This window comes from Lissotriton vulgaris, unplaced genomic scaffold, assembly GCF_964263255.1.
Source record: "Lissotriton vulgaris unplaced genomic scaffold, aLisVul1.2 SCAFFOLD_3648, whole genome shotgun sequence".
Lineage (NCBI taxonomy): Eukaryota > Metazoa > Chordata > Amphibia > Caudata > Salamandridae > Lissotriton > Lissotriton vulgaris.
The window spans coordinates 43480-71407 of NW_028250742.1; the positions used below are offsets into that span (position 1 = coordinate 43480).

Genomic DNA, 27928 nt, shown 5'->3' on the forward strand with positions numbered 1-27928 from the left:
TCTGTAAATTTACCGAATCGGTAAATTTACCGATTCTGTAAATCAAAGGCCCCCTACATTACAAAACCCAAATACCAGTCGGTAACGGCCGAAATCGACCGTTACCGACCGGTATTTGGTCTCCTACATCTGGCCCATAGTTGGGAAGAACAGCAATAGATCCATTGGATCTCCAATAATCGAGATTTTTATTTATTTGACCTGTGTTAAAATGACACTTACCTTTAATCTGGGGACATTGGAGGTGGCGCCTCAGCCGCTCTCTGGAGCTAAGAAGTAGTCTGCAGGGCCAAATCCTAGGGAGAGTAGAAGAAAGAATCCTATGAGATCTTTGAATTTGAGCCTGTATGATGAATGGAGAACAATAAAACAGTTACTCAGAAAGCCTTGTAATTGACCTGGGTTACTGTATTTAAACAAACAAAACAGAGACTGAGAAATTAATATGCAGAGTTCCTCAGCCTCACCCTTTTCAACATGTACAAGACACTACTCGCCAACATCACTGTCTTTTCCAACAGCGATCACACACAAGTCATCTTTTCCCTGACGGACGAAACAACCACCGCCAGAACTAACTTCTCAAACTGCATGACCATGAACGCAGACTGGATGCAAACCAACTGCCTGCAGCTCAACTCTGACAAGACAGAAGTACTGGTCTTTGACATCAAGACCTCCCCAATGGACTCCACCTGGTGGCCATCAAAGATAGGACCAAACCCTGCACCCACAGACCACTCAAGTAATCTAGGATCACCCTATTCAGCATGGCGGCTCAAGTCAAAGCAAAAAATCTTCAAATGGGTGCCTCAGAACACATGGGGCAGTATTACAATAAGTGCCCTGGGGCGCAACGGGCGTTTGCGCCCCCTTTGCGCGACCCTGGGGCAATTTGGTATCATAGAAGGTGGTGCAGACGCTTGTGTGTTCCCTTCTATAATACCGATAGCTCTGGCACACATAAAGCGTCAGCGCTGCCTTCAGAGGGTGTTTCCTCATTTGCATAGGAGCTTGCCCTATGCAAATGAGGGAATTCCTTTGACTCTGCGCTTGCGGCGTAATACAGAAGCACGCGCAGAGTCAAAGGAGCCCTCAGGAGGTGCACTGAGAGTGCACCATTTTAAAGGTGGCGCACTGTCAGTGCGCCTCTTGACAGCAGCCCTCCGCAGTGACTAGAGGGGGTCCCATGGACCCCCCCAGACATCCCCCTGCAGGCGGGTGCTGTCACTGACTGCACGAGCTTGCAAGGGGATCTCTATTCCCGTGTAAAAGTGCAGGCAGGTGCCACCTGCACTGTGAAAACATGGAGCAGATGCTCCGTGTTCACACATGAATGCGCTGCCACAGGAGAGGTGGGAAGGGGAGAGGCTGCACGGGAGAGGTGGGAAGGGTCGAGGCTGCACTGGAGAGGTGGGAAGGGTCGAGGCTGCATGGGAGAGGTGGGAAAGGAAGAGGCTGCAGAGGAGAGGTGGGAGGGGAGAGGTCACACAGGAGAGGTGGGAGGGGAGAGGTCACACAGGAGAGGTGAGACGGGAGAGGCCGCACAGGAGAGGTGAGAGGTGAAGAGGCCGGAATTGACTGCATTCACTGCTGGTGCTGTCTCTGCCCTCGCTGACCTGGAAGAGAAAAATCACAGCCCCAGGGCGGAGTGTAACTAAAAGAGAAAATAGGCTAAACTTAGTCCACTAATGCCATTAACATCAGCCTGAGTGCAGAAGTGTTTCTCAGTTCCTGTTTAAAACTCTTACTTTTTAATACATACTTCTGAATGCAAAGATATGATCTGACGTATGAAGTTGAAGCTCTTCTACGTGTTAAAGAAATACACTTATTTGGATTTTGAAGATACCATATTGTTAGAAGCTTCAGAATCATTACACAGATGCATTAGGGTGAGTAGACTTTATTTCCAAAGTTACAACCTGCGGAGGTCACAACAGCTCATCCCTGGCCAGCTGTAAATCCTTCCTGTTCTGGAACTTTGGACTCACAAGTGGAACATGCAACGCATGCTCCATAATCCAGACATGAGACCAAAGCTCATTACAACACATATCATATTCTAACACGTTATTTGTTGCATGGTTTTGATGGAGCAAGGTTTCACATATATCGAAACTTGCTTGCTTGTACTCAGCTCTCTCTAAATAACCTGTAATATATTAACCAACAATATTTGCACAAACACAACAACATTTCTAGTATTTCGGGGAAACTTGCATATGTGCTTTTACTAACAGTAACTCAATTGCATTAAAATGGCTGCCGCAACATGGGAAACCTTCTGCGCATGCGGCTGTCACATCTACGTGGCATGACGTACTTCTATGCTTGGTGGGAATTCTTTGCTTCTGCGCACTAGTGACAAAATGGCCGCTTTAAATGTCACATGCTAACGATATGCTGCTGCTTGTACTAAAACGTGTTTGTTCTGCCTAATCAATAATGCACGAGTTAAAATAAAGTAATGGGGTTAGAGTAGAGATAGGGGGTATACAGTGTAATCATTTATTTTTGTATTCTAATGTGTCTCTTTGACTTTGCTGCTAGCTCGTATTTGGGCCTGAATATCCTGAGTGTCCCCATCTTTGTCAGCCCTGCGCAAGCGCATTACGTCTCAGAAAGTGCTGAAGCATTGGCACTGTACTACAGCCAAGACTCTTCTTACCCACGATGTGCCTGGGATCCTGCTCTGCTGACCTCTAGAAAGGAAGCAAGAAGACTCAAATAAATACAATGTATATAATTTGTATGACAATATTGTTGGGCGGAATAAAATCATGGGAAAATAATATTGTGGGTGGGGATTCAATCAATATGAATCGAATTGAAATGACCACATCTTAGTATGGTGTGATGACCTCTCCTCGTCTTTCCAATCAATCACTGAAGGGGAGCACATAGATTTGCAACATTTAGGGGTGGTACATTGCCCTTGAAATGGTATATCTAAGGTAGGTTTATATGGAGAATTTGTCCGACTTGTCCGAATAGCTGACCTGTCACTGACCCAACGACGGCTATAGGAGATCGAGAACTGAGGTGCTGGCGGAGCACTCTGTCTGAAAATTTGAGGTTATCGATTACCCAATCAGGGTACTAAATTGACTTATCCAGAGAGAGAGGGGGGGTGTGACGCTGGCGTTGCACTTTAGTGGAGGTCACCTGTCCTGAACTGCACCTGTCTTGCCCCGTGGGCACTTGATTTGTCGGGTGCCTGGTCCTGATATTTGCCCCAGCCCGTGACCAGGATTGGTCATCTCATCATTCTACGTAAATATAATCTGTGTACCAATCTCTTAAGGTGTTACTGTGATTTCTTGCAAACTTTACCTTTTAATAATCATATTCTTGCTCATTAAATTCATGATTTCTGTAATTTGGTCAAAGACTCCCTTAAAACTTGCATAGATAAACTTTTAAACTCCTCCCATACCCCCCCCCCCCCCCCCCAGAGTCTGTGGTTATTTTAGGAGGGGATAAATGTTTAAGTAAATACCTGTTTTATTCTAACTCCCTTTGATCCACAGGACGTATAGCCAAGGAGACATGGATTGGTAAGTCATGGTTTACAGGTATAGGTCCTGAAAAGACCTCAATTTACTGATAGGTGAAAAAAAGAAATCAGTTAAGCAGGATTACTAGTTCAAAGGTATGAATGTGTTATGGGCCCAGGTGAGTATGTTAAAATTGAGCTAGTTATCCGGTGCGCTCTATCAGTATACTTTTCTGGTAGCAGATAGATTGTTAGGGTTTAGTTAAGAAATAGGTAGTTAGTAGTGTAATTGATTATTGATGATGTATTATTGATTGTGTATTGATTTTTGGTTCTATTTGATTTATATGTACTAACCAATATTTGCTCGTGTTGTTAAGTGTTGTCTTGGAAATATCCCGGGATATAGAAAGCAGTTGGCAGAATAGATGTCCTACTGCTCCGAGGTTACTTACCTTGAGGAAAGATGCGGAAAGTTAGGTAAAACTTGAAGCACTAGTTAGGGATTATTTTTCTGGTATAAAAGTGAGAGTGATTGGTAGCAAAGGAGTTCGCTGGTGAATCTTTGGTCTTATATCACCTAGAAAGGGTAATTCCGAAAGAGTAGCAGGTTCTTTTTGCTTAAGTGAGTAGTAGACGGAAGGTAGTTCACTCACAGTGTATGATTGGTAGACGGAATTGGGTTTACTCGCTGTAAATGAAATTATCTGTTCTTCTCTTTTTAGTCAATCAGGTACAGTAGCAAATGTTTTTATGTTGTCAAATAATGAAATATGAAATTTAAAGAAATTGAATTGTATTACCTTGCAAAGGAGGGAGTCAGTCGCGGGTGCTGAACTGACGTCATAGTGAGCCGCGCTGGGATTGGTAGAAACAGCGGGTGTGTAACCGTGAGAAAGTTGTAAAGGAGGTGTGAGTGTTGAGAGTGAAATTCACGTCACAGAAAAGCCGTGCAATCATTGGTTATGCTGCTTGTAAATTAAAATTTAATTTTTCAGAAAAAATAAAAGACACGCTGGTATTTGAGAAATATTTCTGCAAAGGTAAACATACTAAATTGAAATTACTGAAAATAAAATAGCGGTATATGTGGCATCTAGATTCCGCATTTATAGGAAATTGTACTGATAGAAAATATTTAGGGTTTGCTAGAGAACAACAGATTAGAGGAAGACCTTATATCATGTATGGCGAGAAAAGAAAAATTTAATTTTTCAAGAGAATCAAAAATTATTTTAAAAAAGGACAAAGTTATTAAAACAAGAGAAGGGATTATTATTCCACCACCTAATAAGCCTGCATCATACATGATGGTAGAAAGGGTCTACCACACATGTGTGTGGTTAGAGAATTGGATAGAATATACAAAACACGATGGTGTTTTAGCATTTCCAGAACATGGTACCTTTAATGGTAGAATTTTGTATGACCTAAGAAATCGCATTAATAAATTAGATCCCAGACATAAATGAACACAGTATGAAGCATTAAAGGAATGGGAGACAGAGGCATTTGAGCGAGACCGGTCCAGAAGTGACCGCAATTGGAGTACATTTTATCCCAGATTTCCTAAAGAGACGAGAGACAAGCAAATGAAAAAATAGAGACAGTCTATGTTAGCGGAAGGATTATATCCTGTTTTACCCATAGAAGAACCTAAGGGAAGTAAAAGTACTGAGAAAACCAAACATCTAATGACTGTTGGTGGTGATTCAGATGATGATTATTTAGAGGGTTTTTTAATGAAAAATCTGCCACCTTTCAAGAAGAAGGAGGAGAACATGGCAGCCGGCTGAACTCCTAGGTCGTGAGCTCCGCAATCGTTTGGCAGTAGTTCATTAAAACGGCTCAATTTAAGTAATTTAGATGCAATATTAGGGGGCTCTACTAACCGGGCAGACGCAGTCGTTTGATCCAGTGAATTTGGCTGCAGTACTACAGAGATACGCCGAGGTTATCAAAGGTCCGCAGCAGAGGAGTGCTTTGTCGGAGCTCCTGCTAGACAGCTGTGGCGGCCCCGGGTCGACATTCGACACGGGGCGGAGACTGCTAGCGAGCTCAGTGGTGGCTGGAGGTAACTACAGGGTGTTGCTGCTGTAGGAAGGCAGCTCTATGTGGAAGCTTGATCGTGAACAAGATTGAGTGAATCAGCCCAACGCAGGCTGCGCTCAAAGGCACCTGCTCAGCGGAGGGGACGGCATCGATCAAGTAAAGGCTAATTTAGGAGTTATTTGGGCAGAGGCAGCCGGCACCTTTAAACATTTACGTGGGGCTTAATTTAGAAAATGCTTTAGGGGGCCCCCCTCATAAACTTTCTTATCTACCGGGGTGTTTGTATGGGGTTTTAAGGTCTCTCTCACCACGTGGGCGGTCATTGAAAAACAGGCTGAACAATAATTACCAAAACTCACCAGACTACCAAATTGGTTTTCTTAGCCTGCCTATAACATGCGATAATGTGGTAAAACCAGCTGCTTGTATGAATTCAATAAAAAAAGAAGGGTCAAGGTAAGAAAAGCTGTCCTTCTACTTCGAAGCTACCCTCGCTGCAGTTGGTGGGCAAAAACAGCAATCATAATCTTACAGACCTCAACCACGAGGGGGCTCCAAGTGCCCCTAAAAAGGTCTTTCAGAAGTTGGATCAAGTTACTGTCCTGCTCGGTAAAGCTGGCGAATTACAGGAGCAAGAAGAGGAACTGGGTACACCACACACTAACGGTATAGCTAGATACAGTAGCAGAAAACAGAGGGTGCAGAAAACCAAAGGAGCTATTGCAGCTGTTGTCTCTACTAGAGCCGCAAAAAACAGCAATAAAAGACCAGCTGAAGAAGGGCTCAAATTTAAAAGTCACCCCCTCGCTACGCTCTTTTTTTAAAATCCAGGAGAAGCCAGTTGGGGGAGCCTGTGTGCAGACAATGGAGACACCAAATAAATATCAAGTTCTTATGTCAAAAGACTCCGGAGAGGAGGAAGAGATTATAGTAGGTGACGCAACAGAAGAATCCCCACAATCTGAGGGTCACCCACAAAATAATAAGTCCACCAGAGAGCAAGGTATGGATCAAAATAAGGATACTCCCATGAAGGACGACATTAGTGAATTGGCGGCCTCACTCTTAAAAGAGATGAAAGTTGGATTTGCAAAGTCGGAGAAAAATCTGGAAAAAAATACAGGCAACCTGCGAGTCATTAGAAACTAAGGTTAATGCACTTGTAGACAGTAGTGGTGGTTGAAACGGCCCTAGAACAGATCAGGGAGGAAGTTACGCTCTGCCAGACCAATATAGACAAGGTAGAAAGAACTTCGGGACAAAATGGAGGTCTTAGAAAATAACTCCAGGAGAAATAACTTACGGTTATTAAATATTCCTGAAGGTCAGAATATAAGGTCTTTTGTAGTAAATCTTCTGAAAGGCTTTGTCCCTGACGTGGACGAAAAAGATTTGGACGAAGACATACAAAGGGTTCATAGAGACCCTTTCAGGCTCAATAGAGACATAAAAAATCCTCTTAGAATCTTAGTCAACTTCAAATCTTATTCAATAAAAGAATGTATTTTGAATAAAGCTCTGAACTCTGGTACGCTCACAAAAGATAGATACAATTACAAAATCCGCTCGGATATATCTAAAGCAACGGCTGACAGGCAATGGGCTTTAGAGAAATTCAAGCAAGATCTCAGGGCCGAAGGAGCAACTGTTCAAATGAAGTTTCCAGCTCTCTTACGTATAATGTGGTGTAACAAAACCTACAATATTAGAGACCTGAAAGAAGTAGAACTATTTGCGGATCGTATTAAAATAAAAAGGGGAAAGTAGCACTATGAGCCTATCTGCGTTAATTAATTCCTTTTTCGATTGCGGATCTCAAATTGGGCAATTAGGAATGCTCAAACATCTGTGGGGAGGGTTCTCCAGGGTGGGGGTCAGCACAAGCTTGTTTTTTTTCTTTCTTAGTGCACATTGTAGATTTCTTGGGTGGGGAGCATTGGGTAAAAAAATTAAAAATATATTTGTCCGATATGTAAATGGTATAGCAAACAGGACTGGAGCAAAAAGCAGGAGAAAAGATGCTGAATTTAATGGGTGATTTAAAAATAGCATCATGGAATGTGAATGGGCTAAGAATGAGGGGCAGGCGACAAAAATGTTTTGAGTACCTCAAGTTGCTGAATAGTGACATAATTATATTACAAGAAACCCACCTCCTCAGAGAGGAGTGGCTTGAAGCTATAAAACACAAGAAATGGATTGGGGAGACTGTCTGTACAAATCAAACTTGTAACATTAAGGGGGTCTCTGTTATAATCAAAAAAATCACCCTATCTTACGTTAGTAGGACAAATTGTAGATTTAAGGGGAAGATGGGCTATAGCAAATATAAAAGTCGGAGACATGGTACTGTCTGTGGTGGGATATTACGGCCCCAACACAGATGACCCCGCTCCTCTTCAATCCCTGTATGCGAAATTGCTACTACTGTCCACAACAATCATACTAGGAGGTGATTATAACATTTTGTTAGACCCCAAGAGAGACAGACACCCCCAGGCAGAGTTTTAAACCTCCCTTGAATGCGAGAATGTCTGAATAGGTTTATAGATGACTTGGGCTTAGTTGACATTTGGAAAAGGAAAGGGGACCAAATCAACAAATTTACTTATAGGAATCATAAATATGGCCACGCATCAAGAATGGATTTCTTTTTGGTTGATAATCTTTTAAGTAACAACGTTAGGGGAGTTTATCATCAGACTGCACATCTCTTCGATCACTCAATGGTTCAACTAAATATAGGGCTGCAGTTAGTGCAGGTAGACAAAAGGTGGACTTTAGACCAAACAGTCCTATTGGACCAGCAAGTTATTAATAACATAAGACTAACAACAGAAAATTACTTTAAAGAAAATGGTGAGGGCGAGTCCCCCAAGTGGTAGTCTGGAATGCTTATAAAGCTGTTCTTAGAGGAACACTAATGGGTATAGCAATAGGAATAAACAAATTAAAAAGGCTTAAAGTATCACAATTAGAGGCTGACTTATTAGAGAAACAAGTGAGGCTTGATGTTACAGCCTTGGAAATAAGATCAAAATACCTTGAAAGATGATATTCTGAAAAAGAAACAGGAGTTGGCTTTAGATCTGGAGGAAAAGTTAAGGAAGAGATGGCAAGCCAGTTCTCTATCAAACTATGAATTTGGCGAGAATAGTGGTAAACTTTTAGCTTGTAAACTTAAAACCGATTCTAATAGAAATAGAATAACAGCTATCCACAAGGACAACAGTGGACAGATAGTAGTAGACAGAGAAGGTATTGAAGAAGCTTTCGTACTTTTTTCCATTCATTGTATGAGGAAGATCTATCCTCTTCACCTACAGTAGTGGATTCATATTTAAACAAATCACAACTTCTGAAGTTAGATGTAGACTCCTGTGAAATATTAAATTCAGCTATCGGCATAAAGGAGGTAATGGAGGCAAGGAACAACCTGAAGAGATGTAAGGCAGCGGGCCTTATTCTATACCTAATGAGCTCTACTTAGCTTTGAAAGATTACTTAGCCCCTAAACTACCTAATATTTTGAATACCATCTTTCTAGAGGGCCGTTCAATTCCTAAATCGTGGAATGAAGCAACGATTAGCTTGATTTTAAAACCGGGCAAAGACCCCTCTCATTGTGAATCATACAGGCCAATCTCGCTTCTAAAGACAGATTACAAGATCTTTTCCCAGGTTTTAGCAAAAAGACTTGCCTCCCTTTCTGGTAAGCTTATACATGAGGACCAGAAGGGCTTCATTAGAGGCAGACATTTGCACAATCTCACCCATCAACTGATCAGAGCCACTTATATTGCAGCTAATTAGGTTCCCCTTGTGATATTCACTTTTGACGCAGACAAAGCTTTTGACCATGTCAACTGGTCATACTTACAGAAAGTTATTTTATATAATAATTTAGGTCAGAATTTCTCCAGTGTAATTGAAAATATCTATTCTGCTCCTCTGGGGAAAATACTTATTAATGGAAGCACATCAAATAGTTTTCAAATCAAAAGAGGTACCAGACAGGGGTGTCCACTCTTCCCTCACCTTTTTAATCTATATATAGAGCCCCTGGCCAATGTGATTAGGACGACCAGAGAAATCATCCCCTTTAGCTTCAATAGCTGGAACTTAAAAGTGGCATTATATGGTGACGACTTGATGATTTATTCTAGCAATTTAGAGGAGTCTTTTAACATTATAGTCAGCTTACTAACAGAATTTGGGGAAATCTCTGGGTATCAAATAAATCACCAAAAAACAGAGGTTATGCATTGGAATATATCTTCCCCACAAAATGAATCCAAAAATAAAATTAGATATCTTGGGATCCAAGTCTCAAAAAACATTGAGGAAATTGCCCAGGTAAATTTAGAACTACAAATCAAAGAGATGAGGAAACTATTAAAGTCATGGAACTGTTTATCCCTCACATTTATGGGGAGAACCAATGTGATAAAAATGGCTATCCTACCAAAGTTTACTTATGTTTTTAACACGATACCTCTGGAATTTAGCTCACACTGCATAAAAAAATACAGAGTGAAATTGATACCTTTATTTGGTCGTCCAAAAGTGCTAGGATAGATTGGAAGAAACTAAGCCAGAAGAAACTTCGAGGAGGGATAGCAAGTCCGGATCTTACGATGTATTATAAGGCTTTTCACTTTAAGAATATAAGGAATCTTTTTCAAGCTTATGAGTCTTATTCGGCCTATTGGAAAGCAGTAACTAATCATGATTATTGCCTTTATACGTTTGCCCACCAAAAGTACTTTAAAAAAATCAGGATAAAGGTGCCAGGATCAGCATTTAAATTGTGGTCAGAGATAAGGAAAGTATGGAAGTTCCCGTATCATAGTCCTCAAGCACCGATACGGAATTCTCCAGGAGACCCTGAATGTCTGAAAGACTCATTAGCACTTCCGCTGAAAAGGGCTGGTATCATCAAATGGGGAGATCTTTTGGACAATGGTAACTTAAAATCATGGGATGAGATACTGGAAAGTACTGAGAATGAACAGTACCAAAAATGACTATCACGGATTAGAAGAAAGTGAGACACACAACAAAAAGAATGTCCGTCGTGGTTAGTGAGTAGAACCCAAGAGGTATTCAGAGGATTCCCATCAACATCTTGCAATGATCAAATATTATCATTTGGTTATCCATCATAGGTAGGAGGATCTCTTGATCACTGAGACCCTGTTGATACCTAATACCATGGCTGGGTCCTTCCCATAAGCACTTATTTACCAAATAATGGAGATGATGGGTTTGTAGTGCAGTGCAAAGAATTATAATGGTGGTGAGTGATAAAACAGGATAGAAGGCAGAAGATTTTTTTAATAAGAATCTGCCTACTCCCTTATTAAAACCAAGAACAGTGCAACCTAGAAGTGTTAAACAAATAACTGCCTAAAAGCCAACATGTTTCAGCCTTAATGGGGAAGACCCAAGGCTTTCTTCAGGGCTTCTGTTCACAACATTGCTACTGCAAAGTGAGTAAATATCACAAAAATAAACTAAATTAACACAAAAAATTGTGTGGTGATAAATCAAAAGGATACTGGAAGTCGATAGCGTATCCTCCGTATCTGTGGATGATTTAATGCATCTATATTCACAAAACATGGAACAAACACAATATTTGAAGTGTATCACACATTTATCTCACATGAGACAGAAATTAAGAATTAATAGTAACACTCACCCAGCATGACCGGGGATATAGCCTCACCTCACCTGGACACATACTCAGGGATAGTGAGACCACGCTCTGAAAAGATTAAGTTGACATACCAGGAGGCTAAATTAGTCATAGACACACCTCAGAAACACTCCTTGCGTGTGGACGGGCTTTGTGGAGACTTTAACCCTTATCTGAACCAGGGGCGGTTGGTTCCTATGTGCAATTGAGTAGTTCTACTGGTTTGGGCACAAACCGAACATCCGCCACACGGATGGTGTCCCTGTATTGCCGGAAGATCCCAAAGGGTGCCACTTGTCTTCTGTCCGTGTGTCTTTTGGGCGGGTGTGCACCAAACAATCTCGAAGATTCTTGGACCGCTTGAAAGTGAACAAGGGTGGTTCAATCTTGTCGTTTGTACATTTCAGTACTCGCCAATGGTGTTTAACAATTCCCTGAATTAGGTTTGATTTGGCAATAAAGGTACTGACAAAAGTCAGACGTGTAAGAGGTGGCTTTACAGTTGTGGGTTCTAAGAGTGCCTCACGGTTGTTATTGCCGTGAGGCACTCTTAGAACCCACAACTGTAAAGCCACCTCTTACACGTTAGTACCTTTAATGCCAAATCGAACTTAATTCAGAGAATTGTTAAACGCCATTGGCGAGTACTGAACTGTACAAACGACAAGATTGAACCACCCTTGTTCGCTTTCAAGTGGTCCAAGAATCTTCGAGATTGTTTGGTGCACACCCGCCCAAAAGACACACGGACAGAGACAAGTGGCACCCTTTGGGATCTTCCGACAATACAGGGACACCATCCGTGTGGCGGATGTTTGGTTTGTGCCCAAACCAGTAGAAGTACTCAATTGGACATAGGAACCAACCGCCCCTGGTTACTTAAAAGGTTCACTAACTGTAACAGCTCACATGTCATCTACCAGTTGGTCTGTCCCTGTAATGAGAGATACATTGGGATGACTACACGCAAGGTGCGTACACGCATGCTAGAGCGTAAGAGCTCCTTCAGGTGCAAAAAGAGCGTGTCCAAACTCACCAAACATTTCCTGGAACATGGTCATAAGGAAACTGATTTTAGGTGGACAGTTTTGGGAAAACCTTTTATTCCCACTCATATTTCAGACGTCTCAAAATTTTTGTACATTAAAGAACAAAGGTGGATTTTTAAATTGCGCTCTCATTGCCAGGGTCTTAATGACGAAATCCCCTGGACAACACTCTAATATGACAACACTCTAATATGACTGTCTCTATACCTTACACCCTAATATGGGACTTTCCACTTGCTGCGTAGCCAGAGTAGCATATCCGGCAGCCCTGCATTGCTGCTATCATCAATGTGCTCGATGCAGCTTTGGCCCAACACAACTTTTGTGCGTCATGGCGTCACCTATAGAATCTGAGCGCTGCACCCCAGCATGATAATTGCTGAGCGTGAGTGTGTCCAGTAGGCACTACAGCCATACTTACCGGCATTGGCAGCATTACAGCTTGGGACAATGCCGGTGCTGTAGCAGCAGAGTCACAGCAAGCTGAGCAGTGGATGTCGTCGCCATCCCTGGACCTAATAATTACAGGCAGCACCAGCAGTGACATGACCTGCTGTGCTCAAGCAGCCGCCTGTTCCGCAATGAACCCAGTCATACTACACTGATTAAAATATACAAAAAGCATTTTCATTTGGTGTTCATTTTGTTTTTGCACTCGGTGTAGGTAAGAAAGTAAAACATGCCATCTTCCACTTCTTTAGGAATGACAAAAGGAAAATGCAGGATTCAAAATAGCAGGAACATGTACAGGCTGACGACAGGGGTCACAGGCAGCAGCAGTGTTATAGATGAGAGAGAGCAGGAGTAAAGAGGAGAAAGAGACAATAGGAGAGGAGAGAGATAAGACGGAGCAAAGTAGAAGAAAAGGAGGAGAGCAAATCAGATACACAGAGAAAGCAGCCATGATGTGAAGAAGAAAGCATTAAGAGGAGAGAAGATAGAATGAAAGGATGTGAAGGACAGGACTGAGGAAAAAAAGCAGACAAATGATAAAATTGAGACACAGCTAATCACTGCTAGGGAGTGATAGTAAAGAGCCAAGATCGAGGGGAGAGAGAGCAGAGCATGGGTAAAAGTGAAGAGGAAAAAGGACAGGGCTAAAATGAATAGAGGGCAAATCAGAAATACAGGGTGTGACAAAGATGATAGAAAACAATTAGAGAGGTGAGAGGATTGACTCTTAGAGCAAAGACTTAGGGGACGGACAACAGATCAAGGATAGAAGATAGAGACTGAGGCAGTGAGAGTGTTGAAAGTGGGGCTCACCGGGGGAAGAAGTGAGCTGTGGCCTCCTTGGCAAAATTTTCAGCACCTGGACTTCTTTTTTTACAAATAAAGCACTGGTCTGACCCCTGGGGTTATTTGCAGTGCTCAGCATTCTAAGACCCCAAAGTGCTGACACCGCCTCCGGGGTTGCGGCACTTGGTACACAACACTGAGATTGTTGCCACAGCTTCTGTGTTGATTCAACTGGAAGTGTATTGTGAGCCACCGATGAGATGCAGGGACGATTCGTAAATTTTACTTTTGGGAGAACTGGTTGAATGTGATTTTTATTTCATTTAAGGTGTATGCATTCTAGTTTGTGAAGCTTAAGCGCAGTGTGCCGCACTGCTTTAAAAAAAAATTGAATGTTGAAACAAGCATTTGCAATGCAATAGGTCTCGCATTAGGAAAGTTTGAGCTATTGGTATTGTAAATGACACATTTTTTATTTATGTGCTGGTTTTGAAAATAGCAAAAAATATCGCAAAATTAATAGCTTTGTCATTTACAATGCCAATAGTTATAACTTTCGCAAATGTGACACCTATAGCATTTGTAATGCAATATGTGTTTTATTTACGTGAGTTAGATGTATTGATATTACAAATAACAATGGCTTTTCATTTTTTTTAATAATTAATACTTAAATAAAAGTTATTGTAATTTATAATGGCAATAGCTTAAAGTTTTGTAAATAACTTTTGTGAAGATTATGTTCAGTGTATTTTATTGTGACGAAAATCCAAGAACAGAAGTGAAATATTAACATCTTTTTGTGACATTCGTAATAAAGTTTGAAACATTGAGAGGACATATTTGAACCAGTTGTTGTTGAATGGTTGCACAGATTGATGCTGTGGTGGAGCTGAGTGTTGTTGTGGTGGCAACACGTAATGCTGTGGCGTTCAGTGATGCTGTGGTACCGTATAGTGATGTTGTGGTGCCCCTGAGTGATGCTCTGGTGGTGCTGAGTGATGCTGTGGTGATGTGATAGATAGATAGATAGAGTGAGTGCGCTAGATAGATAGAGTGAGTGCGCTAGATAGATAGAGTGAGGGCGATAGATAGAGTGAGGGAGATAGATAGATAGATAGATAGATAGATAGATAGATAGATAGATAGATAGATAGATAGATAGATAGATAGATAGATAGATAGATAGATAGATAGATAGATAGATAGATAGATAGAGTGAGGGGAGATAGATAGATAGATAGATAGAGTGAGGGTGATAGATAGATAGATAGAGTGAGGGGCGATAGATAGATAGATAGACAGAGTGAGGGTGATAGATAGATAGATAGATAGAGTGAGGGTGATAGATAGATAGATAGATAGATAGATAGATAGATAGATAGATAGATAGATAGATAGATAGATAGATAGATAGATAGATAGATAGATAGATAGATAGATAGATAGATAGATAGATAGATAGATAGATAGATAGATAGATAGATAGATAGATAGAGTAATTATGTGGCATGTACTTATGTGGCACTGAGTGGTATTTGGAGTGTATGTTGCGTAGAGCACAGTGTAATTATGTAGCATATAATTATGTGGCACTGAGTGGTATTTGGAGTGTATGTTGCATTAAGTGCAGCGTAATCATGTGGCATGTAATTATGTGGCACTGAGTTGTATTATGAGTGTATGTTGTACTCAGTAGAGTGTAATTGTGTGGCGTGTAATTATGTGGCACTGAGTGTTATTGTTTGGAGTGTATGTTGCATTGTAATTATGTAGCATATAATTATGAGGCACTGAGTGGTATTGTGTGGAGTGTGTGTTGCATTCAGTAGAGTGTAATTATGAGGTGTGTAATTATGCGGCACTGAGTGGTATTTGGAGTGTATGTTGTGTTGAGTGTAGTGTAATTATGTGGCATGTAATTCTGTGGCACTGAGTGGTATTTGGAGTGTATGTTGCGTTGAGCGCAGTGTAATTATGTAGCATATAATTATGTGGCACTGAGTGGTATTGAGTGGAGTGTGTGTTGCATTCATTAGAGTGTAATTATGTGGAATGTAATTATGTGGCACTGAATGGTATTTGGAGTGTATGTTGCATTGAGTGCAGTGTAATTATGTGGCATGTAATTATGTGGCATTGAGTGGTATTTGGAGTGTATGTTGCATTGAGTGCAGTGTATTTATGTGGCGTGTAACTATGTGACACTGAGTGGTATTTGGAGTGTATGTTGCATTGAGTAGAATGTAATTATGTTGTGTGTAATTATGTGTCACTGAGTGGTATTTGGAGTGTATGTTGCGTTGAGCGCTGTGTAATTATGTAGTGTGGAATTATGTGGCACCGAGTGGTATTTGGAAGTGTATGTTGCGTTGAGTGCAGTGTAATTATGAGGTGTGTAACAACATGGCACTGTGTGGTATTGTCTGGAGTGTATGTTGTATTCAGTAGTGTGAAATTATGTGATGTGAATTATGTGGCACTGAGAGGTATTTGGAGTGTTTGTTGCATTGAGTGCAGTGTAATTATGTGGCGTGTAATTATGTGGCACTGAGTGGTATTTGGAGTGTATGTTACATTGAGTGCAGTGTAATTATGTGGCTTGTAATGTAGCACTGAGTGGTATTTGGAGTGTAAGTTGCATTGAGTGCAGTGTAATTATGTAGCGTATTAGCACTAGGGGTCCACGCAAAGCCCTGCCCCTGTAAATGACAGGAAGAAAGGAGCCTGCTGGCAGTGTAATTACATGAAGGGCACCCGGCTACAAACACTCCTACTGGAATAGTCACAGACCACAACATGTAATTGGCAAAACTAAAGAGTCTCTTTTGAAAAGTGTAACTTACACTTTCCTAATGCGAGTCCTATTGGCTATGTCAATGCTTGTTGGAAGCAAGCAAGGACAGAGCTGTTGTGGCGCTGAGTGATGCTGTTGTGGTGCTGAGTGGTGATGTGGTTGGGCTGAGTGATGTGGTGGTGTCCCAGAGTGATGTGGTGGTGCCCCCGAGTGATGTGGTGGTGCCCCCGAGTGATGTGGTGGTGCCCCTGAGTGATGTGGTGGTGTCCCTGAGTGATGTGGCGGTGTCCCTGAGTGATGTGGCGGTGTCCCTGAGTGATGTGGCGGTGTCCCTGAGTGATGTGGTGGTGTCCCTGAGTGATGTGGTGGTGCCCCTGAGTGATGCCCCTGAGTGATGTGGTGGTGTCCCTGAGTGATGTGGTGGTGTCCCCGAGTGATGTGGTGGTGTTCCTGACTGATGTGCTGGTGCCCCTGAGTGATGTGGTGGTGTCCCCGAGTGATGTGGTGGTGTTCCTGACTGATGTGGTGTTGCCCCTGAGTGATGTGGTGGTGTCCCTGAGTGATGTGGTGGTGTCCCCGAGTGATGTGGTGGTGTTCCTGACTGATGTGGTGTTGCCCCTGGGTGATGTGGTGGTGTCCCCGAGTGATGTGGTGGTGTTCCTGACTGATGTGCTGGTGCCCCTGAGTGATGTGGTGGTGTCCCCGAGTGATGTGGTGGTGTCCCTGAGTGATATGGTGGTATCCCTGAGTGATGTGGTGGTGTCCCTGAGTGATATGGTGGTGTTCCAGAGTGATGTGGTGGTGTTCCAGAGTGATGTGGTGGTGTCCCCGAGTGATGTGGTGGTGTCCCTGAGTGATGTGGTGGTGTCCCTGAGTGATATGGTGGTGTTCCAGAGTGATGTGGTGGTGTTCCAGAGTGATGTGGTGGTGTCCCCGAGTGATGTGGTGGTGTCCCAGAGTGTTGCCCCTGAGTGATGTGGTGGTGCCCCTGAGTGGTGTGGTGGTGTTCCTGAGTGATGTGGTAGTATCCCTGAGTGACGTGGTGGTGTTCCAGAGTGATGTGGTGTTTCCCCTGAGTGATGTGGTGGTGCCCCCGAGTGATGTGGTGGTGTCTGATGTGGTGGTGTCCCCGAGTGATGTGGTGGTGCCCCTGAGTGGTGTGGTGGTGTTCCTGAGTGATGTGGTGGTATCCCTGAGTGATGTGGTGGTGTTCCAGAGTGATGTGGTGTTGCCCCTGAGTGATGTGGTGGTGTTCCTGAGTGATGTGGTGGTGTTCCTGAGTGATGTGGTGGTGTTCCAGAGTGATGTGGTGGTGTCCCCGAGTGATGTGGTGGTGTCCCAGAGTGATGTGGTGGTGCCCCTGAGTGATGTGGTGGTGCCCTTGAGTGGTGTGGTGGTGTTCCTGAGTGATGTGGTGGTATCCCTGAGTGATGTGGTGGTGTTCCTGAGTGATGTGGTGGTGTCCCCGAGTGATGTGGTGGTGTCCAAGAGTGTTGCCCCTGAGTGATGTGGTGGTGTCCCAGAGTGATGTGGTGGTGTTCCAGAGTGATGTGGTGGTGTCCCCGAGTGATGTGGTGGTGTCCCAGAGTGATGTGGTGGTGCCCCTGAGTGATGTGGTGGTGTTCCAGAGTGATGTGGTGGTGTCCCCGAGTGATGTGGTGGTGTCCCCGAGTGATGTGGTGGTGCCCCTGAGTGATGTGGTGGTGTCCCTGAGTGATGTGGTGGTGTTCCTGAGTGATGTGGTGGTGTCCCAGAGTGATGTGGTGTTGCCCCTGAGTGATGTGGTGGTGCCCCTGAGTGGTGTGGTGGTGTTCCTGAGTGATGTGGTGGTATCCCTGAGTGATGTGGTGGTGTCCCAGAGTGATGTGGTGGTATCCCTGAGTGATGTGGTGGTGTTCCTGAGTGATGTGGTGGTATCCCTGAGTGATGTGGTGGTGTTCCTGAGTGATGTGGTGGTGTTCCAGAGTGATGTGGTGGTGTCCCCGAGTGATGTGGTGGTGTCCCAGAGTGATGTGGTGGTGCCCCTGAGTGATGTGGTGGTGTTCCAGAGTGATGTGGTGGTGTCCCCGAGTGATGTGGTGGTGTCCCAGAGTGATGTGGTGGTGCCCCTGAGTGATGTGGTGGTGTTCCAGAGTGATGTGGTGGTGTCCCCGAGTGATGTGGTGGTGTCCCCGAGTGATGTGGTGGTGCCCCTGAGTGATGTGGTGGTGCCCCCGAGTGATGTGTTGGTGTCCCTGAGTGATGTGGTGGTGTCCCCGAGTGATGTGGTGGTGCCCCTGAGTGATGTGGTGGTGTCCCCGAGTGATGTGTTGGTGTCCCTGAGTGATGTGGTGGTGTTCCTGAGTGATGTGTTGGTGTCCCTGAGTGATGTGGTGGTGTTCCTGAGTGATGTGTTGGTGTCCCTGAGTGATGTGGTGGTGTTCCTGAGTGATGTGTTGGTGTCCCTGAGTGATGTGGTGGTGTCCCAGAGTGATGTGGTGGTGTCTCGAGTGATGTGGTGGTGTCCCCGAGTGAAGTGGTGGTGTCCCCGAGTGATGTGGTGGTGCCCCCGAGTGATGTGTTGGTGTCCCCGAGTGATGTGGTGGTGCCCCCGAGTGATGTGTTGGTGTCCCTGAGTGATGTGGTGGTGCCTTTGAGTGATGTGGTGGTGCCCCTGAGTGATGTGGTGGTGTCCCCGAGTGATGTGTTGGTGTCCCTGAGTTATGTGGTGGTGTTCCTGAGTGATGTGTTGGTGTCCCTGAGTGATGTGGTGGTGTTCCTGAGTGATGTGTTGGTGTCCCTGAGTGATGTGGTGTCCCTGAGTGATGTGGTGGTTTCCTGAGTGATGTGTTGGTGTCCCTGAGTGATGTGGTGGTGTCGTGAAGTCCATAACATAATTCCCTCGAAGTTAATACAATCTAAATGCAGGGGTATTGCAGGCCGCCCGACACGGAGCCGCAGGTGACCCTCATAAGAGGGCGGGCACCTTAGTGCCACAGGAGAACCGGCGCACCAGCCCTCTGGGGTCCAGTGGCCGGAGGCCGCTGCCCGGGCCATGACGTCATCGGTATTTATTGGGGGGTGTGGGGGGACAAGGTATTTAGGTCTCCTACACGCCCCTGAGCAGCCTCTTTTGTCTTCACTGCCCTCGATGTTGGACGTCACGGACTTAAGGTGAGAGCCATTTGGGCCTGGCATCCTGCTGGGGGGGCGCCGTTGGAGGGCTTGGGTCCGTCTATGTGGGGGGTTGTTGCGGGGCACAAGGTTTGGGATACTTAATTAGTAATAATGCTTTCTTTTCAGTCTGTGTTTATTTAATTGTTCCTATTGCGGGGCGGGTTTGGGGGGAGTATTCAATGGCTGAATCCTGTGCGCGTCTGTGTACTGAATTGTTCCGATTGCGGGACGGGTTTGTGGGGAGCATTCTATTGCTGAATCGTGTGCGCGTCTGTGTATTTTAATTGTGCCTATTGCGGGGCGGGTTTGTGGGGAGCATTCAATGGCTTTATCCTGTGCGCGTCTGTGTATTTAATTGTTCCTATTGGGGGGCGGGTTTGTGGGGAGCATTCAATGGCTGAATCCTGTGCGCGTATGTGTATTTCATTGTTCCTATTGCGGGGCGGGTTTGTGGGGAGCATTCAATGGCTTAATCCTGTGCGCGTCTGTGTACTTAATTGTTCCGATTGCGGGACGGGTTTGTGGGGAGCATTCTATTGCTGAATCCTGTGCGCGTCTGTGTATTCAATTGTTCCTATTGCGGGGTGGGTTTGTGGGGAGCATTCAACCATGGAACCCTTGTGCGCGTCTGTTTATTTAATTGTGCCTCTTGCGGGCGGGTTTGTGGTGAACATTCAACTGTGGAATGCTTGTGCGCGTCTGCCTCGGAGCTGGGGGTGGGGGTGCTGCGGGCTGTAGGCCTGACCTGACTCTCGGGGTCGGGGAATTTGTCAAGGAATTTGGTGTGAGCCCCGGTGGCGCGAGTGTTGGCGCGCGGTTCGGTGTCAGAAGCACGGTCGGGTAGGGAGGGTACATGCTGTGAGGTTGGTCGACTACCACCTCCCGCCCCGCCTTTGTAAATAGGCCTGCTCCCTCGAGCAGGACATGCGGCCCACCCGAGCGGGGGGCGCCACACTGCTCATTCGGCTTCCCGGTTGCGGGCAATGGGGAGCCTGGTGATAGCTCAGTGGGTTGGGTCGCTGCCTCCGCTTACGGAGGTGCTAGATGGTATAGATGGTAGAAATACAGAGGCATGTTGGCCAAATGTCACACGCCGTTAGGCCTGGGGGAACTGGCGCCAGGTCCCCACGCGTCGGGCTGTGGCTTTCCCGTGGGGCCGCCATTGTTGACCTCGGGGGTCATTGACCCCTGCGGCCATTTTGGGGTGTGGTCTCGGCCATATTGGTAGCCTTCGCCTGCGCCTCCTTGTTTGTGCAGTGACCAGCCGGTTCGATGCGATGGGCTTGGCGCCACCCAGCACCCCCCCGCCCCCCCCCCTTGCGGAGCAATAGTGGCCGCATTTGGTGTGCGGTTTTGGTGGCATATGAGGGGGAATTAGGATTCGCATTTCACTTCTGCGGGCACGCCGGGCCTGGGGCCTAGCAGATCCCGCCACTGCGCCACATTCGATGTGCGCACGGATTTCGGCAGCGCGGTTTTGCACTCGCCTTTCCTCCCTCTTCAAGACTCCGGTGCCTTTTGGCTGGCCCCTGCAGGCGGGTTTCCCCTCTGTCCTGCCCGGTTTTCCCCTGCCTCCTTGAAGCACAAACTCGTGCTATGGGCCCGGGGGGCGCTAGGGGCATGGGGCAGCTGCCTCGGCCATCCGGCGGCGGGACCCGCGGGCCTTTTCATGCTCTGGTCCCTCGGGCCTAAATGCCCCCCCCCCCGCTCCAGGCATTGTTCCCGGTGTACATATTTCCCAGGATGCTGTTTCTATAAGCATCAAGTTGTGAGCATACCAGGGGCTCGGCGGAGAACCCCTTGCGTGCGCCAAAATGGGTGTCGGCATATTTGAAATGCAGTCAGGGACGGGACGTGAAAGAATTGCAATTTACGGGAATGGGGTCAGCTGTATACATGCGCGGGTCGCGAGTACTTGCTGGGGTATGTAATTCGTTTGTTTTATTGTGATAGGGGCTGCCAGTCAAGCACGTGCACAGCGGTCAGCAGTTTATGGGGGGGACAGAGTGGGGGCCTCTCTCGTCAGCTTCGGCCTTTGAATCTTTCACTCGGTGCACAGGCTTCCCCCGAATCTCTCAATAATTGAGTACCTATTGGGGGTATATAGCGTGGCATGGATACAAAGGAAGTTAATGAGAATGTGAAAAGTGGTAATTAAGGTGGCACTAATATCCATATTTTGCAGGATTGAATGTATGCGGCTAGTGAAGCCTGGAGGCACAGGAACATGAATGCAGCCGCAAGGGGCCTGCAGGCTGAAGGATCACAGCAGACAAAGGGGACATTAAAAGGAATGTGGAGGAACGTTGTAACTGTGTTCTTTGTTTTACAGATTGCTAAATAAATAACGAGCGGCGGACGACCGGTGAGGCGAGCCAGGTTGCCTTTAGGTGTACATAGACAGGTATACTGGGAGAAGAAACAGCTTGGGGTTAAATGGGAGGGAGACTTCAGGCAGGCGTTAGGGGAAAGTGATCACATGCGTGTTGGTCTAAAGAAATGCCTTGCACAAGCACTGCATCTAACGTCCGCCTTTCCCTCCATAGCCACTTCGCACTCGCACGCTCTGAATACTTCGTATCGCTCGGAACTTGGGGTCTTCTGGTCGCATCACTGGGATGTAAGTATGGAGGGTGAGGGTTACGCACCTGTGATGTTCACGAGGGACAGGCTCTTTCACCTATGGTGTATCCGTGGCTGATCCAATTAATTTTTATCCCCAGATTCAGAGCAGGTGTTGCGAAGGCAGAATGGACAGCCAGAACTCCCCTCCCCTCTTCCAAGAAGCGACCCAGGTGGAGGACTCGTTGCCAGGGACCTCCCAAGACGCAGTGTGGGCTGACTTTTTGGAAATGGCAAAATTGAAGGGCCTGGCTTGGGCTCAGAACTTGATGAGCACGCCAGAGCCAGAGGATTCGGGGTGCCCGGCAGAATCCCCATCGGCCGACAACTCGAACAATGCTGATGCGGCTCCTTCCAGGCCCAAGCGGATCAGAAAACCCACGGTTAGGGATTTCCCCATGGACGCTTTGCCGCTGACTCGCAGCAAGTCTGGGGCGACCTCCAGGGAGGTCCCGTCGCCGGGGGCAAGTGCTACTCCACCGCCTCCCGACCCCCCCAAGGACACTCTGGGGTTGCAAGGTAATTTTGCTACCAAAGACGACCTGACAAAAGTTTTGGACTCATTGAACATGTTCATGGAGCGTTTTCAGAGGGGGGCACCTGGCCTTAGCGCCACGACAGCTGGGGGTAGTGGCATGGTTAGCGGGAGTGCTGTTCTGGCAGCCTCCACTGTTTGGTCTTCAGTACAAGCTGCTAAGCAGGGGGATTCAGCCAATGTTGTTTCACCATCGGTGGCTCCCACGATATCTCTGGGGGCCCCTAGTGGCCCGCCGCCGGCGATCTCCCCCGCTCCACTTGCTGCGCCCACTGCATTGGTTTCTAACTCCCCCTCTGCTAGCGCCACTTCGGGGGGTCCTTCAGCCGGCAGCGCTGTGCCATCGCCTGTGCCTACTCCTGTCCCTGCGATCCCCAATGCTCCTGTGCCTACTCCTGTCCCTGCGATCTCCAATGCTCAACCAGCGGCCAGCTCCTTGCCCGTTCCCGTGCCTACTCCTGTCCCCGCGATCTCCAATGCTCCGCTCCTCTCGGGGCGATGCTCTCTGGCTTGGCAGGTACCCCAGGCCGCTAAGGAGGCCATCTGGAGACGGGAGTTCATCGACATTTTCACCCTTCTGATGTTAGGGCAGGAAGGCTTGGACGCTAGAAAGCTTGGGTTTAAGGAAGAGGAGAAGAAGGTCAAGTACCAGCCATGGCCTGAGAAGAACATCGGTAATTGGCTAGAAGCGTTTTCTATCCTAGCGTCCGTTACTATGGAACGTTTCCCTGAGCAGGGCCCAGGCCTTGTTCAATACTCCAGGATCATCCATAACGAGGCCTTGAAATGGGGTGGTAATGGGTGGATCAATTATGATAGGGAGTTTCGTAGGAAAATGTCACAGTGCCCGGAGTTAAACTGGGACCAGAAGGAGGTACAACTTTGGATGGAGCACATGGGAGCACGTGGCCAGCTTCCTGCGGTTCCAGCTAGCAGCAGTACCAGTGGTCAGGCTTATTCGGGGGGAGCTTCCTTTTTTCGGGGCAAGGGTAAGCATTCCTTTCGAGGGGGACGCAGGGGAGGCGGTGCCAGAGGTGGCTTCAAGCGTTCTCCCCCCGGCACCTGCCGTCTGTTCAATAATGGGTCTTGTTCCTGGGGAAAGACATTATGCCAACATGTTGGGTTAACTTACGGGCGATCCAGAGCAGGCCGCCCCTCGCGACCCGCCCACCTGACCGAGCTATAACCCCCCCACGGTTTTAAACCGTAGGGGCGTTATCAGTTTGGGGGGGGAAGGTCTAACCCCTACCCCCGGCGAACCTCTCGTTCGCCCATTTACTCAAACCCCCCTGCTGCTTAAATAGAGACCGCTGTGCAACATATTCTCTTTATAATGGCATGCAACTCCCTAAGACACGCGTTTTCTTTGCAGTGGGGAGTTTTGCACCAGCAGCATTCAGAGTGTTATCAGCAAGCCATATTCTTCTGTTGACCTCTGCCCTTGATTTTAGTGACGTCAGACGGAGCAGCTGATAGCTTCACATCCCCTTCACCCCACCCCAGAGATGAAGGCTGGCCGCAGGTTTATGGCCGGCTGCCCTTCCTGTCAGGGCGGGGTGTGGAGGCCATAAACGCAGCCTGGGGGCGCGGCCACGACATTGACACGGTATTTAAAGCGAAATGTCTCCTCCTGGTTCCTACAACTCGAGCAGGACACTCCCTTTTGTTTGTGGTGGGAAAGGTATTTCATCCATGGAAGGTATCACTAAAAAGTACTGTGAGGACCGGGGGGGGGGGGGGGGGGGGGGCACTGAGGGGCAACATGGACACGAGGAGCCGGAGAGCGTGAGGCGCACGAGACCTAAAAAAGAGCTCGAAGGCGCCGCGCTCACACACAGAGGCCAGGTACATGCCCAGTGTGGGGGGGGCGGGGGCGTCTTTAAAAGAACAAGAGGGGGGGGCGCCTCACCGTGGAAGGCCCAGATCTCAGCCTGATCTTAGCCCGAGGACTGAAAAGATACAGTGATGGAGCCCCCTCCACTTGGCTCTCGGGGGGACGCCTCCGGTATCTCGCATCTGTTCGCTCATCTACCCGGAGAGCAGAAAAGACCAACAAGAACATATCTCTTTAGGGCAGATTTACAAGCCCCTTGCGCCACTTTTGCGTTATTTTTAACATGGGAAAAGTGGCGCGAGAGGCTTGCAAATCTGCCCCGTGATTGCGAGGGGGGGGGGGGGGGGGAGAATACAGCCACCCTCCAAGTTGTTTTAAATTCGCCCGTTCAAACTCGGGCTCACGGGGTGACGCAGCCTCAGCGCCTAAAACCAAGACTTACTTTGGGGGGCGCAATGAGCCTGAAAACCCAGACATCGACACTAGAATACCCGCAGCGAGCCCCGGGAGGGGTCCGTGGAGACCCCTCCCTCTGTCCGTACAAGCGCCACACCCAGGGCGCCCCACAGACCAGGCGAGAAAAGAAACCACGAGCCCCTGCCAGCCCGAGAGTCGCGGCTAGAAAACGGAAAAAGAAAGCAATGCAGCCGTTTCTCTCGTTCTTAGCGCCCTGAAGGACTCGTCGGACGCTATCATCGGAGAGAGACGCCCACCGCTTGGAAATGAGCACAACCCGCAAAACAGCCCAAAAACCCAAGCAGCAAAGCCCAGCGCGAGATTCCAACAATGGCTTCAAAACGAGGAGCACAGCCACGTCACAGCCCGCCTTTAACATAGAACAAGGCCCCTAGCGCCTCGAACACACAACAGGGCCTCTAGAACCTCTAACACAGAACAAGGCCTCCTGCGCCTTTAACACAGGACAAGGCATCTAGCGCCTTTAACACAGAAGAAGGCCTCTAGCGCCTCTAACACAGAACAAGGCCTCTAGCGCCTCTAACACAGAACAAGGCCACACAGAACAAGGCCTCTAGCGCCTCTAACGCAGAACAAGGCCTCTAGGCATTTTAACATGCGCCTCTAACACAGAACAAGGCCTTTAGTGCCTTTAACATGCGCCTCTAACTAACACACAACAAGGGCACTAGCGCCTTGAGCCCTGAACAAGGCCTCTAGCGCCTTTGACATGCGCCTCTAACACGGAACAAGGCCTCTAGCGCCTTTAACATGCGCCTCTAACTAACACACAACAAGGGCTCTAGCGCCTTGAGCACAGAACAAGGCCTCTAGCGCCTTTGACACGGAACAAGGCCTCTAGCGCCTTTGACACGGAACAAGGCCTCTAGCGCCTTTAACAGGCGCCTCTAACACAGAACAAGGCCTCTAGCGCCTTGAACACAGAACAAGGCCTCTAGCGCTTGGAACAACCTTAACTTACTGCGCGCTACGGGGTCCCGGCTGTGTGTTTTAATCGGACTCTATTCTCTGCTACAGTCTTCACAGTAACAGCTGGGGGGGGGGGGAGGCGGGGCGGAGAGGGCAAGTGCTGCATCGCCCGAGTTTGCTCAAATACAAAGATGGGCGGGGCCCCCAAAACGTGGGCATAGAGGGCCCAGCGCGAGATGCCCCCCTCATGGAATACGAAGTAGTTTGAGACCCCCCCCCCCCCCCCCCACAAGGAATGTTTTAATGACCCACAAACCCACACAAACCAAACCCGATTAATTAAACAGTTAATCAAAGGCCCGCGCGAAAAGTATAAGCGGCCCCTCAGCTAGTGGCAAGTACACAACTGACCCATCTCAGCTCAATGCGCTCTAAAGCGCCCCCACTCAGCTGCGGCTCCCACCCACCCGCGGGCCCCACTCACCTGCGGCTCCCACCCACCTGCGCACCCCACACACCTCTCAGCTGGCCCTGGACTCAGATCCACTCACCTGCGGCCCCCACACACGCCTCGGCTAGCCCTGGACTCAGATCCACTCACCTGCGGCCCCCACACACCCCTCCGCTCGTCCTGGACTCAGATCCACTCACCTGCGGCCCTCACACACCTCTCCGCTCGCCCTGGACTCAGATCCACTCACCTGCGGCCCCCACCCCCCCCCCCCCCCCCCCCCCTCAGCTCGCCCTGGACTCAGATCCACTCACCTGCGGCCCCCACCCTCCTCTCAGCTCGCCCTGGACTCAGATCCACTCACCTGCGGCCCCCGCACACCTCTCAGCTCGCCCTGGACTCAGATCCACTCACCTGCGGCCCCCACACACCCCTCCGCTCGCCCTGGACTCAGATCCACTCACCTGCGGCCCCCACCCTCCCCTCAGCTCGCCCTGGACTCAGATCCACTCACCTGCGGCCCCCGCACACCTCTCAGCTCGCCCTGGACTCAGATCCACTCACCTGCGGCCCCCGCACACCTCTCAGCTCGCCCTGGACTCAGATCCACTCACCTGCGGCCCCCACACACCCCTCATCTCGCCCTGGACTCAGATCCACTCACCTGCGGCCCCCACCCTCCTCTCCGCTCGCCCTGGACTCAGATCCACTCACCTGCGGCCCCCACCCTCCCCTCAGCTCGCCCTGGACTCAGATCCACTCACCTGCGGCCCCCACACACCTCTCCGCTCGCCCTGGACTCAGATCCACTCACCTGCGGCCCCCACCCTCCCCTCAGCTCGCCCTGGACTCAGATCCACTCACCTGCTCGACAGGCCCTTTAAAGCTCCCCCGCTGGGATTGGTGGGAGACTTTCAGCGCCGGGACACTCTTCGGAGTAGCCGTGCGCTATAAAAGTATCCCCATAACATTAACATTAACAGAGTCACGTGACCCCAGACCTGCTGAACCAGTTCCCCTGTGTGTTCGAGGCGGGGTCACGGCGACTGCCCTTCATGTGCCCTCCTTATGCAGGAATGTGTCTCTGATGGCATCTCCTCTGTGCGCACAGGGTGGAGGGAGACACCACAGTCAGGGGAGTCACTGAGCACAGGGATGAGACAGACACCACAGTCAGGGGAGTCACTGAGCACAGGGTGGAGACAGACACCACAGTCATGGGAGTCACTGAGCACAGGGTGGAGACAGACACCACAGTCAGGGGAGTCACTGAGCACAGGGTTGAAGCAGACATCACAGTCAGGTGAGTCACTGAGCAGAGGGTGGAGACAGACACCACAGTCAGGGGAGTCACTGAGCACAGGGATGAGACAGACACCACAGTCAGGGGAGTCACCGAGCACAGGGTGGAGAAAGACACCACAGTCAGGGGAGTCACTGAGCACAGGATGGAGACAGACACCACAGTCAAGGGAGTCACTGAGAGGGTGGAGACAGACACCACAGTCAGGGGAGTCACTGAGCACAGGGATGAGACAGACACCACAGTCAGGGGAGTCACTGAGCACAGGGTGGAGACAGACACCACAGTCATGGGAGTCACTGAG

The 27928-nt window shown here is 48.0% G+C and overlaps 1 long non-coding RNA gene across 1 annotated transcript; it reads right to left on the reverse strand.

Moving 5' to 3' along the window:
• Nucleotides 1-1564: 1564 nt before the first annotated feature.
• Nucleotides 1565-27296, reverse strand: LOC147663137 (uncharacterized). Its single transcript, XR_015305424.1, has 3 exons — nt 27186-27296; nt 2672-2705; nt 1565-1619 (listed from the first exon to the last, which is right to left on the reverse strand). It is a non-coding gene; the product is annotated as an uncharacterized LOC147663137 (long non-coding RNA).
• Nucleotides 27297-27928: the final 632 nt, after the last annotated feature.